Source organism: Protopterus annectens, chromosome 15.part0 (genome assembly GCF_019279795.1).
Source record: "Protopterus annectens isolate FY-2018-M chromosome 15.part0, PAN1.0, whole genome shotgun sequence".
NCBI lineage: Eukaryota > Metazoa > Chordata > Ceratodontiformes > Protopteridae > Protopterus > Protopterus annectens.
The window spans coordinates 390,714,320-390,727,737 of NC_056749.1; positions in this window are offsets into that span (position 1 = coordinate 390,714,320).

Genomic DNA, 13,418 nt, shown 5'->3' on the forward strand with positions numbered 1-13,418 from the left:
TATGGGTTGCCAAGTCCCATGGACCATCCTGCCCTGATAGTGCCCCCCCCCACCCGATCAGAGAGGCATCTGTAGTGACTGTGGCAACCGGAACTGGGGGAAGAAACAGTCGGCCCTGATGGAGCAGAGGAGAAGACATCCACCAGGTTAGATGGCTCTTGCACGACTGCATGACAAAAATCTCGTGACTCATGGGGAGTTGCTGGAATGACCATTGAGCGAACAACATCCACTGCAGAAGACTCATGTGGAAGCAGACAGAAGAACAATGGCCGCAGCCATAAGACCCAGAACCTTCAGGACAAATTTGGCTCTGATCTTCTTGCTGAGTAATATGATCTGAACATACTTCTGAATGTCCAGAATTCTGTTTTCTGTGAGTCTGGCTGACATGCTGATGGTGTTTAATTCTGCGCCTATAAAGGTAATAGATCGACAAGGCGACAGAGAAGATTTTTTAAAATTTATTGAAATCCCCAATTGCTTGCAGGTTTGCAGAGTGTAGTCTCTGGCCTGGAGAAGTTGATGCCTGGTGGTGGCGGAGAGGAGCCAGTCGTCTAGATACGGAAACACCTGGAATCCTTGACGTCTCAGATGAGCCGTAACCACTGCCATGCATTTGGTAAACACTCTGGGGGCTGTAGTGAGTCCAAAGGGCAGGGCTCTGAATTGAAAATGACTGGACCCCAGCCGAAAGCGGAGAAACCTTCTGGAGCGCCTGTGAATCTTTATATGATAGTACGCATCCTAAAGGTCTATTGAGCACATCCAGTTGTCCTTGCCCAAAAAGGGTAGAATGGACTGAAGCATGACCATCCGGAACCTTGCCTTTTTGACAAACTTGTTTAGTTTGCTGAGGTCTAAAATTGGTCTCCAATCTCCCGTCCTTTTGGGGACCAAAAAGAATCTTGAGTAGATTCCGGATCCTACTTGGTCTGCTGGCACTATTTGGATGGCTCTTTTTGCCAGGAGTTTTGATACCTCCTGTTTTGCCAATTCCCTTAGACCGGGTGAGACGTCTGGAAGGGAATGATGAGGAACGGGATACCTCTTGAAAGGAATCTTGTAGCCCTCGGATATGATCGACTGTACCCATTTGTCTTGAGAGAGGGAACGCCAGGCTATTGGGTACAGCGACAATCTTCCCCCGACTGCCTCCAAGGGTGGGCAGTCGGGCAACACCTCAGGGATGCTGGAAGGGTTTATCAGGGAGAGTCTCCCTGCTACCCTGATTCTGCGGACCCCCTCTGCCCCTAGGGCGGTGCCTATTATTATTACCCCCTCTGCCTCTGGGGGTAAACTGACCACGTGTGTCCGGCATGACTCCTTGGGATTTACGGAACCACATTTTCCCTCCCTTCTGACCTTTTGGATAGGGTCTTGAAGGGGTGGAAAAATGGACTCCTACGGCAGAAAGGGTCTTGCCGTCTTGCTCACACCTGGTCAATGTATCCTTCACCTGCGGCCCGAACAAAGCCGAACCATCGAAGGGGGCATTGGTGAAGGGACACCTTAAAAGGGTCTGCAAAATTACAAAGCCGCATCCAGGCCTGACGCCTAAGTGCCACTCCTGTGCCTGCGGCCCTACTCGCCCCATCGGCTGCATAAGAAATGAGCCGCATGGAGGAGTTAGTCAAAGAATTGAGGATTCCTAGCTGTGAGGCAATTTTTTCCTGAGCCCCAGATGCCGAAGGATCCTGAACCACTTCACCTAGTTCCTTGAGAATATCTCTCTGAAGCCTGGTGAAGTGACAAAGGTAGTTCAGCGAACGCATAGCAAAGGTCGCTGAAGAAAACATCTGCTTGCCATACCTGTCCATGGTCCTAGAATCCTTATTAGGAGGATGGACAGGCACAGAAGGATCAGCAAGTTCCTTCTTGGTGGCCGCCGCCACCACCATAGCATCAACAGGGACGCCCTTAGAAAGGAACTGTTTGTCTGCCAGGGCTGTAATGAATTTGGAGGGCCTCCTAGGGACTGGTTCCACGGAATCCGGGGCTGCCCACTCCTTCTGAGCCACTACCTGCATGAGTGGGTCAAAAGGCGGAGACACCCAGGAGGTGGAGGGTCGAGATCTGAAAGCCTCCAGGTATACCGACTCATCCTCAGAGGGGTTAATGGAAGGCCAGTTCCCCCTCTGCTTAAGGAGTTCCAGGATGTCTGAAAAGGAGACATCCTCAGAGGGGGACCGTGGGGAACCCTCCGACTCATCTAAGTCGGTATCTGATGTAGTAGACTCAGGGGAGTCTGTGTGCTTCCTCTTACACGTCCTCTTACACGGGGGTTCTGCTGCAGGATCAGGAGAAACCTCGGAAGAGGAAGTTCTTCCCAATGGGGAAACCTGGGGCGATGGATCTCTGGGTCCGGGAACAAGAGACTGGCAAGAGACATCAACAGGCACCGAAGAAGGAGGAGCTAAAGGGATAGACCGTTGACCTAGCTCGGGGGCTAGGACACTCCTCATCACCTCAAAGGCTCCTCTCCCAGGGAGGCCAGAAGACTCCCGCTCTGAACAAACAGGAATCCCCGGCCCCACTGAAAGAGAAGGCTCCGAAGCCGATGTCGAAGCCAAGCTCACCAATGCCGAAGATCCAAGAGGGAGATCAGGGTCGGACAAGGGTCCGATGCCACTCACCCCCTCGGAGCCGACAAGGGAAACTCGATGACCGGATCCCTCCAACGAAGGTCTCATGGAGGAGATCGGAGCCAAAGACGTCGGAGCCGAAAGGGGAAGTATCGGCTCTGGCGCACCCACGGTCACCGTTCTGAGAAACTCCGGCTCCGAACTCTGAAGGAGAGTCGGAGGAGGAAGTTCAGGGGGAAGAGAAATAGCAGACGTCTGTTGAGATGGGCTATGGAGCATTTGGGCTAGTGCCTGTGACGTCAACAGTCTGCTTACCACCCTCTCTAAATCATGGTCTGACAGCCTGGGATGATCTTGAAGATCGGCTCCGATGGCTCCGCTCCGACAAAAGAGGAGATCCCGGTGCCAAACGAATCGACTCCAGGGAAGGAGACCGAGATCTCTTCCTGGATGGAGCCATCAGAGCCGAAGACGCCTCGGCTCCAGATGGAGCCGAAGACTTGTCGGCTTCAATACTGGAAAAAGACACGTCAGCTCCGGACGGAGCCGACAAAGTAATGGGCATCTGTGTGTCGGAGCCGGATGGAGCCGACACAACAACCTCCAATGTGGAAGGATCGGCTCCAGCCGGAGCCGATCTCGACTCCGAAGGAGTTGGAGCCACAGCCGAAGGCTTAGAAACAGTAGCCTGGGCTCTAGATGGCTTAGAGGGTTTAACCGACCCAGTCTTGGTTGGAGAACCCTCTGGCTTTAACAAGCCACGAAGAATTAATTTATTTCTTCATTCCTGCAGGACTCTCTGGCTAAAGGAGTGACAAATGGCACAGGTGTCCTGCAGGTGTAAAGGCCCCAGGCAATACACACAAGAAGTGTGACCGTCTGTCAGAGACATTTTCTGACAGCACGAGTCACACTTCTTGAAGCCTGAGACCTTTACCTCTTTAGACATAATAATGTCCAAAAACAGACAAACACACAACAATCACACAGTTAATCCCCAAAAAACACACACACACAACCTGACAGGAATTAACTGAGGGGGAGGCTTAAGGCCTGAAGGAAATAAAACCTAACGTAAAGGAAGGGAATATAGGGTAGGAGATAACTATAAGTGTAAAAAATATACCCAATAAAGGACCAATAGAAAATAAGGGGAAAAACTCTGACTAATCTCTGAATAAGTTGAAAATTTACCTGAGCTGGTAAAAAGGAGACCTCTTCGCGAAGCGGCAAACAAGATCTGAGGTAGTCACGCCTTGCATCATGGGATATAGGGTTGCCTCAAGCTGGTAAAATGAGTTCTCGAGCTTAGCAAGTGCCGAGTCGGAGCCAAGGATCGGCTCCAAACCCATCCAGCAAGAATGAAGGCGAGTTTGACAACTTAACATCTCAGGCCTTTTGAAAGCACAGATAGCTGATCTGCAGTTAAAATATAGTTAGACAGATTAAAAAACAGCCTATTCATGGTTACATTGTTTGGCTGCAGATTACTGGTCTCCGGAGCGACTGTTTCCTTTGCCTTACTCTGTACTTCCTCTGTGGCTTCTGTTCTGTCATTGGAAAGGGTTCTTCCAATAAAAAGAAAAAGAACAGTCAATGGGATCCCGAGCTCTAACAGAATTAGCAGCCACAGTCGCTTGGTGTTGTTCTTGCTCCTCTATTTGTGCAGTAAACGTTTCCTGCCATGTTGAACCATTAACAATGACATCATCCTTCTCCTGAGGTGCTACGGATGTCTCATTGCAGGGAGATCGTCTCATATTTTCAACCTGATTGGTGAGGATGTTAAAACTACTTCACTACACAAAATGGTGTTCTATGGCTAACATCAGTTATCAGGCAGGGTAATGTGTCAGGATTTTGCTCATTTACACCACAGTGATAAACCTTGTGATTACTGGCTTTATCCCTGGACCAAGCAAAAACATTACCTAATTTAAAGTCATTTAAGTCTCTTAAATGTTTCTTTCTTTCTTTTGGTCTCTATAAGGCGTTTCTCGTACGCCAACACACGATCTTGCATTTCATATAGTAAGTTTTAATGAATATTTAGTTCCGTCATGGAAATTAACTCAGCATATGTTGTTTTGATCTCGATTCGTAATTTCTGTTCATTGTATGAAAAAAAGCATTCATCAGCTCTATATACCTAAAGGAGCAGCTAAAATTTATAAGCTGCCATCTCCATAAAAGATCAGGGTATTTCTTATGGTATGTAGGTACTTTCAGGATCCAAAGGCCTGCATCCAAAATCCCATTATCTCCTTGTTTCTTGAGCTTATCCCCCATTTCAACATCATCCCTTTCCACCTTGAATTACAGTTTTCTACTTGTGCTATGTATAGCAGCCTTAATTGTGTAGCTTTGAAATACCCCTTCAAATTGGGTAATCCCAATCTGCCCTGTTCTACTGGAAGAATCCTTTTATCCCACTTGACTTTTGCCATCTTCCCCTCCCAGATAAATTCCTTCAGCTCTTTATTAATTGCTATCCACAACTTCTCCTCGGGTTGATAAAAATATGCCTGCCCTGTGTATAAGACTAAAGGGACTAAAACATTTTGACTGCTTGTATCTTACTATCCATATCCATATAACAAAAGCTTTCATTTTCTCAGTGTTTGCGTTATGTTTTGTTTAGTCTCTTTCCATATATCCTTAGCTGCCATACCAGAATCATTTTTAATCCATAGTCCTAAATATTTAATTTCATCATGTCCCCATAAATATGGATATTGCTGAAGCAATTCATGTGTGCATGCATAATTTACCACTATTTTCTTTGTTTTAGCTTCATTAATTTTGTATCCTGAAAAGATTTGAAATGGTCTCAAAATGTTCCACAACTATACCAATTACATCCTTGAATTTCTGAGCCCTTTATTTTCTTTGCCAGTGGTTCTGAATATAGTGCAAACAACAAAGGGGAAATAGAACATCCCTGCTTCGTTCCTATGCTCAAGCAGAAAATATCAGAGAGGACCAAACCCACTTTAATTTTTGCTTCAGATCCCACATATATCCTCCTAATCAATCTTAATTTTTTTCCAGGAAATGCAAATGCTTCCATTGCCCTGCTCATAATTTCCCAGCTTACTCTGTCAAATGCTTTCCCCTGCATCAAGATCCGCCAACAACAATGGTATCTTCTTACATTCTGCTTCCCTCTGGATTACCAATGTTCTGTTAATATTGTGAAATATTTGCCTCCCCTCCACAAAACCACACTGATCTGTAGCTTTCAATTTTGGCATTACTTCTGTCATTATAGATATTAACACTTTATAATCATGGTTTAATATTAAAATGGACCTGTATGAAGCTGGGCCTGATGGATCTTTACCCTCTTTATGTATTACAGCTACTGCTGCTTTCTTCCAGGATGTTGGTACTTCTCCTCTTAAAATACTGTTGAACAGAACCTTCCGGTTCTTTTTCATTTTTAACCTCCTAGCTTCCAAACTTCCACAGGAACACCATCAATTCCTGGGGACTTTCCTGTAGATTGGTTATACATTCCAATTTTTATCTCATCTCCTCCTATCCTGATTGTAATTGAGCCTCATCTACTTCTAACTTTGGCATATTTAATTCTTCCATAAACATTTCCATTTGTATATTTTCTTGATTTCCATATGTCTCGGTTTTATACAGACTTTTATAGAATTTCTGAAATATTTCTAATACCTCTACAGGATCTCTTGTTACCTTGTTACATGCTCTCTAAGCTTGGCAACAGCCCTTTCTATATTCTGTTGCCTGAGTCATTGTGCTAAATGTTTTTGTGCTCTACTCATCATCAAAAGACAGCTGCTTAAGAGCAATCTGTCTAAACTCATGCACATTATCAAGGTAATCACTTATTTTTTGCATAGCATGCTGCAGTTGATCCTCTTCTTGTTCTGTGAGAATCCCCTATTCTGCAATACTTTAACATTTGTCAGTCCCTCTAAATAATTCTGGTTACTTCTTAACCATAGCTCCCTTTTTTAAACTCCACCTTAATTTTATCCCACTTCCTACCTATATTTTCAGAAGAAATTTCTATACTCTCTAATAGCTCCTGAATAATTTCCACTACCCATTCCTTAAATTCCTCTCTTTTCAACAGATAGGTGGAAAAGTGACAGTGTCTCATTTTTATTTCATTATCCTGTGTTTTTATTTTAGTTATTGGCTCATGATCTGAAATAGTTATTGAGTGTGTATCAAGACCTTCAATTAAATGCACATCATATTGCTGTGAAATGCAAATTCTGTCTAGCCTAGCCCAGTTTTTATATCTTGGGGAGTAATATGTAAATTCACTCTGAACTTCTATTATTGAATTCACATCTTCCATGCCAAATATTTTCATAAATTTCTTCAAAAATCTACCCTCCTTTGTTATACTTTCCCTTCTGGGCCCTCCAGAAGCATCTTCACTGTTGCAAATCACATTACAGTCTCTCCCTTTAAGTAATATTCCTTGCTGAAAACTGATTATTTTTCCCAGAATTTTTTTAAGCTCCATTATAGCAGTTTTACAAACTTAGAAAACTGACAGAATAACAGGTTTTGCATTAGCATGAATTTTCTGAAGGGTGTGAAGTCTGAAACTCAAATGTCTGTCATTATTTTCTAACTTCAATCTAATGATCTGCCACTAATTTGCCAGAAAAAAAAATGGACCAAAAATAACAGGCAAAAGTCTGGGGATTCTTCGAAAATCTGCACAGTGAAGAGGGTATGACACACATGCACACACACACACACCTACCTCTTACTTGTCTGTGTATGGTCCACAGTCCAAACATCTTCTCGTATTCGAATTTCACGCACCCTTGCATATTCTCACACACACACCTCTTACTTATCTGTCCTTGGTCTGTAGTCCAAACATCTTCCTGTATTCAAATTCCATGTGAGAGAAGAATAAGATGTAAACAGGTCGCACAGACACAACAGGTATGTGAGAACAGATGCAAAGGGCATTCTTAATGCCTTTTTAAAAATACGTAATTTTTTTTTTTTAATTAAAAAAAATAATCTCTGGCCAGTGAGCCCTCTCCCAGCCAGAAGGCCCTAGGTAACTGCCTTGGTCGTCTAGGGTCCTAGTGCTATCTCCTCTTCCAAAGAAGTTGTACTGAAATCAGTACAGCGTGTACGCCTCCCAGTGTCATTGACTACCACTGAAATCTGTTCTCAATGCAAACATATTTAAAAATCAACTAAAACTGCTCATATCTCCAGGATTAATGTTACTGGTATCTTCAGCTTGCCATAACAAACCACTTCTCTACATTCAGAATCCTATGTCCCCCAACTTGCATCCACCAATATCTGAATAGCTTTACTAGCATTTCCTAGCCATATACATATTTTTGTGACACTGCTCATCCCCTACCTCTATACTTCTAATATCTTTGATACCCATATATAATTACCTATGAATCTTAATTACTATATTAACTTTTTCTGCCCTATTTCATTCCTTTGCCTCCATTTCTTTGAATTCCTAATCACATGATCTACTTGACAAACCCACTAACAGACCTCTTCAAATGCTCAATGTTCAGCACTATTCTAATGCACAAGTATAGTTTATACTGTAGTAGTTTGCCTTTATTTGATATGAATGTAATCTCATTAGCAACTGTATGTGTAATTGTTAATGCATATTACTTAATGTCTGTTCATGTATATTACTGAATGCTTGTTTAAAAAAAAAATTGTAATATGTTGGAGCTTTTCTCCCTGGGCATCTGCTGAATTTTTTTTGACTAAACAAACCTGGTAAAGGAAAGCAAAATAAAATAATTCTTTCTGGTATTGTTTTCACAACTTCAGCTGAAGTTCTCAGAGTGAACCTGGACTCCTCCCCTAGCCCAGAATGTTGGTACAACACACAAAGAAAGAAAGGGGCACTTCTTTCTTTGATGGGAAGAGTGCTGGTCATTGCACCCTGGCTAGGGCCAGTCACAACCTGTAGTCCACAGTCTGTAAAAACCTCAAAAGAAGCAGTTTGGTTTTAAGGGGTGTCTGGTCAAACCTGACCATTACTTTTTATGCATATGCAAGACTTGATCCTCCTACCTTATCAGGGAGTTAGGATAGTAAAGCAGGGACAGCTATAGTGAAGCTAGAGGAAAGAAGCCTGAGATCCTAGTATTCTACAATACACTTCTGTTGAATTTGCCAAATGATGCAGCAGTATTACTTACATACCTCTCAACTTCCTAACACAAGAAATCTACACAAAGCCTTAAATAATGAGGGGGCAAATACCCCAAACTAGGGACAGATTTTAAATGTTGCTCTTATAAACTTAGAATGTTGTTAGAATAACATGTTTTGTGTTAGCTTGTATTTTTCTGAAGGATATGAAGTCTGAAACTCAAATGTATGTCATTATTTAGTAACATTAATCCTCTGTAGTTTGTCAGAAAAACACAAATTTAAAGGGGAGCAGACCAAAAGTATGAGGCAAAAATCTGGACAGTTGAGAAGTATGATTTACTTACTTGTGAAAATGGTACTTAAGCAGTTAGATGGCCCCACTGTACTGGTGGAGGCTGTCCTATTATGCCATGCAGTCTTGTACTGGCAACCTCACCTTGCTCCTAGACTGCAGATCCTGATAACATATTTGTAAACGGTGTGAGCAATTGTTCAAGAGGAATCTTCAAAAATGCCCTGGGCTGAAGTAATTTTGAAGAAAGTTGCTGCTCTCACAGGGTCACTTAGAGCTTCTCTCTGCTTTCATAATGCAGATGCAGTTGGAATGCCACTTAGATTCTACCCTGTCTTCTTTACTAGGCAGAACAGATACAAAAAAGCTGATCAGTCTTCCTGAAATCCAGTGTTCTGAATATATAATATTTGAGAGCTCCATATCCCATATACAAGGTGTGGGTTCCAAAAGTCCCAAAATAATTGACAAAGTACAAAAAAATCATTTTTTGATAAGCATAGTTGTGCTACTTAATATAAAAGTAGGTAATCAAGTGTCTTTACTCTTGCAGTAATACCTCATTGGAATTTATTGCCATGCAAGTCCTTGGTTGTCTAAAATACCACAGACTTTTCCCCCCTCCTCCAGGCCCAGAGGACACCATCCCATCTGAAACTAGGGTATAATGGTTATCAACTTGCACAATTTTCACATGTCTTTTTTGCCTCCACCTAGGATTGTAGCCCCACTCTCCAAAATCCTAGGCCAGGAGCACAAAGTTCCCATGCTGCCCCGAGTAGGGTCACTCTAAGGGGGGGGGGGGGGCCTGAAAAGGGGAATCAACACTGAGGAAGGGAATCAAAAGGATAAGGAACAGTGTTGCCTAACCCCAAACCAAAGCTTAAAAGCAGGGGAATGGTGAATGGAAAACTACTGCAAAAGTGATGACACATGAACATCTACATTTACAGTAAAGACACAACTGTGTTATGTTCATTGTGTTTCACTGCTGCAGAAATAATTCTATGGAAGGCTTTCCAAAGCTACGGTTGGGAGGTTGTAAAAAAGAACTATGGAAAAGCTAGAAGGTCCTGCAAAAGGGCAGAAGTGAACTCAGCTCTAGCAAAAGAGGACAGATTGTAGTGCTTGGTAAAAATATGAAGAAAGGTCCAGATCACTGCCTCCAGGATTTCTTTGGAATATATACCCTGATGAAGGCAGCTGTTGCCATTGTGGAGAATGCATCTTAATATACTGTGTCACCAGTTTTCCATGGTGTTTGTAGCAACATATGATACAGTTAGAAATCCATTTGGAAACAGTCTGTCTGTTGATTGAACTGCCCAATTTATTAGATGCATAGACCACAAACAGTTGACCTGATTTTCTGAAATGTTTTGCTTGCCCAAGGAGTATCAGAGTTGCTTATGGACATCTAAAGTGTGAAGATGGGACAGTGGTCCACCAGATAGCATTGTCACCTCACAGCAAGAGGTTATCCAGTTCCTTCCTCAGCTGGGGCACCTTCTTTGTGGAGTCTGCATGTCCTCCCTGTGTTTCTGTGCGTTTCCACTGGATGCTCTGGTTTCCTACCACATTCCAAAGGCATGCAGTAGGTGGATTGAACACTCTAAACTAGCCATAGGTATGTTATGGAATATCAATAGTGGCAGGACTAGTCAGCTGGCAGTGTGAACCTTGGCTCTAGATGACTGACTGATGAAGTGACATCCCAATCCCATGTGCAAAAAAGGGGTTGTAGATGGATGGATCCAAAGTGTGAGGGGTCTGCTCTCACTTGTTTTGTGATTTTGGGAATAAAGCAGGGAGATGTCTGGCTTGATTCAGGGAGATCTCAGTGACCACCTTAGGTATAAAGGATGGATGGGTTCTCAAGGATACTCAGCATACCTCTCAACTGTCCAGATTTTCACAGAATGTCCAGCTTTTTGGCTCATATTTTTGGTCTGTTCCTCATAAAATGTATGTTTTTCTGGCAAATCACAGGGATAATTGGAGGTCTGAAGTCACTAAATAATGACATACATTTGAGTTTCAGTCTTCATATCTTCATAAAATTCATGTTGAAACAAACCGTTATTCTAACAACTTTCTAACTTTATAAGAGCAATATTTAAATATGTCCCTATTTTTGGGCCTTTGTTGTGCTTTGTCTAGATTTCTTGTACTAAAAGGTTGAGAGGCATGATACTCAAAGTTAAATCTGATAAAAGGTTCTGTACACATAAGAGCTTGCAACTCTATCCACTGCTTCTGTTCCTTTTTCAAAGAAATTAATGAGGTTAAAGAGGCAGAACACATTTTCTTTGAAAAAGCCAAACTGATGAGGGTCCAGAGTTAAGAGATTTCCAATGTCCACATTAATGAAGTCTAAGATAATGAGTTACACAGCTTTACATATGAGGCTAATGAGACTAATGGATCTACTGTTACCTGGGTCTGTGGTTGGGCCTTCCTTGTGTAATGGCATTACAACAGCTGTTTCAGGCTTCAGGAATGTAACTATTGGAGAGGCTTAGATTAAAGAGTTTAAGTAGGGGGTCAGAAAGGCCATATTTGGCCCTGGTAATCAGACAACCTGCTTTGCTGTCAGGGTCCATGGATGAAGTATTCTTGGTTTTTGAAAGGGCTATGAGAACATGTTACAAAGTAATAAAAAAAAGGTGGATGGGACTGTGGAACAGCTATAACTCTGGGTGGAGTAAAATTTGCACTAAATTTGTTAGCTAGGATATTAGCTATTGAGTCAAAAAGTGTGGTATTATTGTGGACTAGCTCCAAAAACTGTTGGATTTTTGTTATTAACTTGCTGACATAGTTAAAGATTTGCAGTTATATTTTGTTTTAGTGGTTATTTTAACTTCATGCTCAGCTTTGAGATTCCTAATGGTTCACTTCAGCTCTTTGTTAGTTTGCTTAAGTGTGGTCTTAAGGTAGGTAGAATGAAACCCCTTTATAAACATTAAGCAGTTTCTTTCTCATTATAAAATGTATTTGTAAGGGTATTCCACCATAGGGTTTTGTTTTTAAACTTCTCATTATATTTGTTCAACACAAATATTTAATTGAAAGTAGAAGTCAGAAGCATATATAGCTGCTTTAGCAATAGGATCCCTTCAAGGGAGGCTTACAGCAAAGTTTAATAAAGTCAATCAAATAACTGAAGGTGGTTTGCTTTTGAGAAGTCCCTAAACACAAAGCTATTTACAGGGGAAGTACCATCAGTTTCATGAGATTTACAATAGTTCATCTTCTCATCAGTACTAATGTTATATTTAATATTTACGCTGACTTCCTACAAAATACAACTATGCCAGAACATAGTTCTTTTCCTTGGTTCCACTTTGTAGCTCCACCCCAAAGTTTCTTTGTAATCTCTCTTCTTGTGTCAAAAATCTTATATCTTCCAATATTATTACACTGACATCAAACTTACTACAGCAATTTAGGATACCTCCTCTTCTACTTATATTTTAATACTATTAATTATTACGTCTATGTTGTAGCTTACCAGAAATTATGGAAATTTGAAGCGTTATGTCATTTGTATTATCCATTACCTTTCTTTTCTCATTTGCACTTATCCCTTTAAACTTTCTTTTCCTGTCTCTTACTCTTATGCCAATAGAATTATTTTTAGCTTTCACTATTTTCCAATTTATATCTTCCTCATCACTTACTTCAGATCCTTCTTCTACATTATCCTCAGTTTTGTTTTTATCTTTATCCTTATCTATTTTTACCCTGATTGTTGCTTCCCAACTTCCTCTTTATCTTTTATTGGGGCTGTTTCTTCTCTCTATGTATACTGTCTTCACTTTTGTTTTCTTCTTCATCCTTTTTCTCTAGATTACAAACCATCCATAAATTTTGTTATTTACATTTGAGTTCACACTTTTTGCATCATGACTTGTTTCCCCACAAATATAACACTTCTTCTCACACACAGCTACTTATCAAATGATCTTTTTCACAGAAAAAAAAACATGTTTTAGGTTGTCACTAATCATTTACAACACTCCTGCTACATTCTACATTTGTCATATTAGGGATATGAACACATTTTTCTTTCTCCATTTTAGTGCAATATCATGATCCCATCCACCAGCCCATACTCCTCTGTTATCATACACTTTGCTAATGTCCATAACTTCTTTACAAAGTTTACTTAGTGAAATGCCTTACCCACATAAGAGTTCCATGGATAAAAGTTCTTCTTTTCATATTCCCCAAACCTTTCCAGTACAGAAGCAGTCTCAAAACTAATGTCACAAAATCTCTCTTTATGAATAAGAATAAAAGCTCTTAACTCATGTGCCTTCAATACCAATGGGACCATTATAATATCCCAAATGTCATATCTGTCCCTTTGTTTTTCT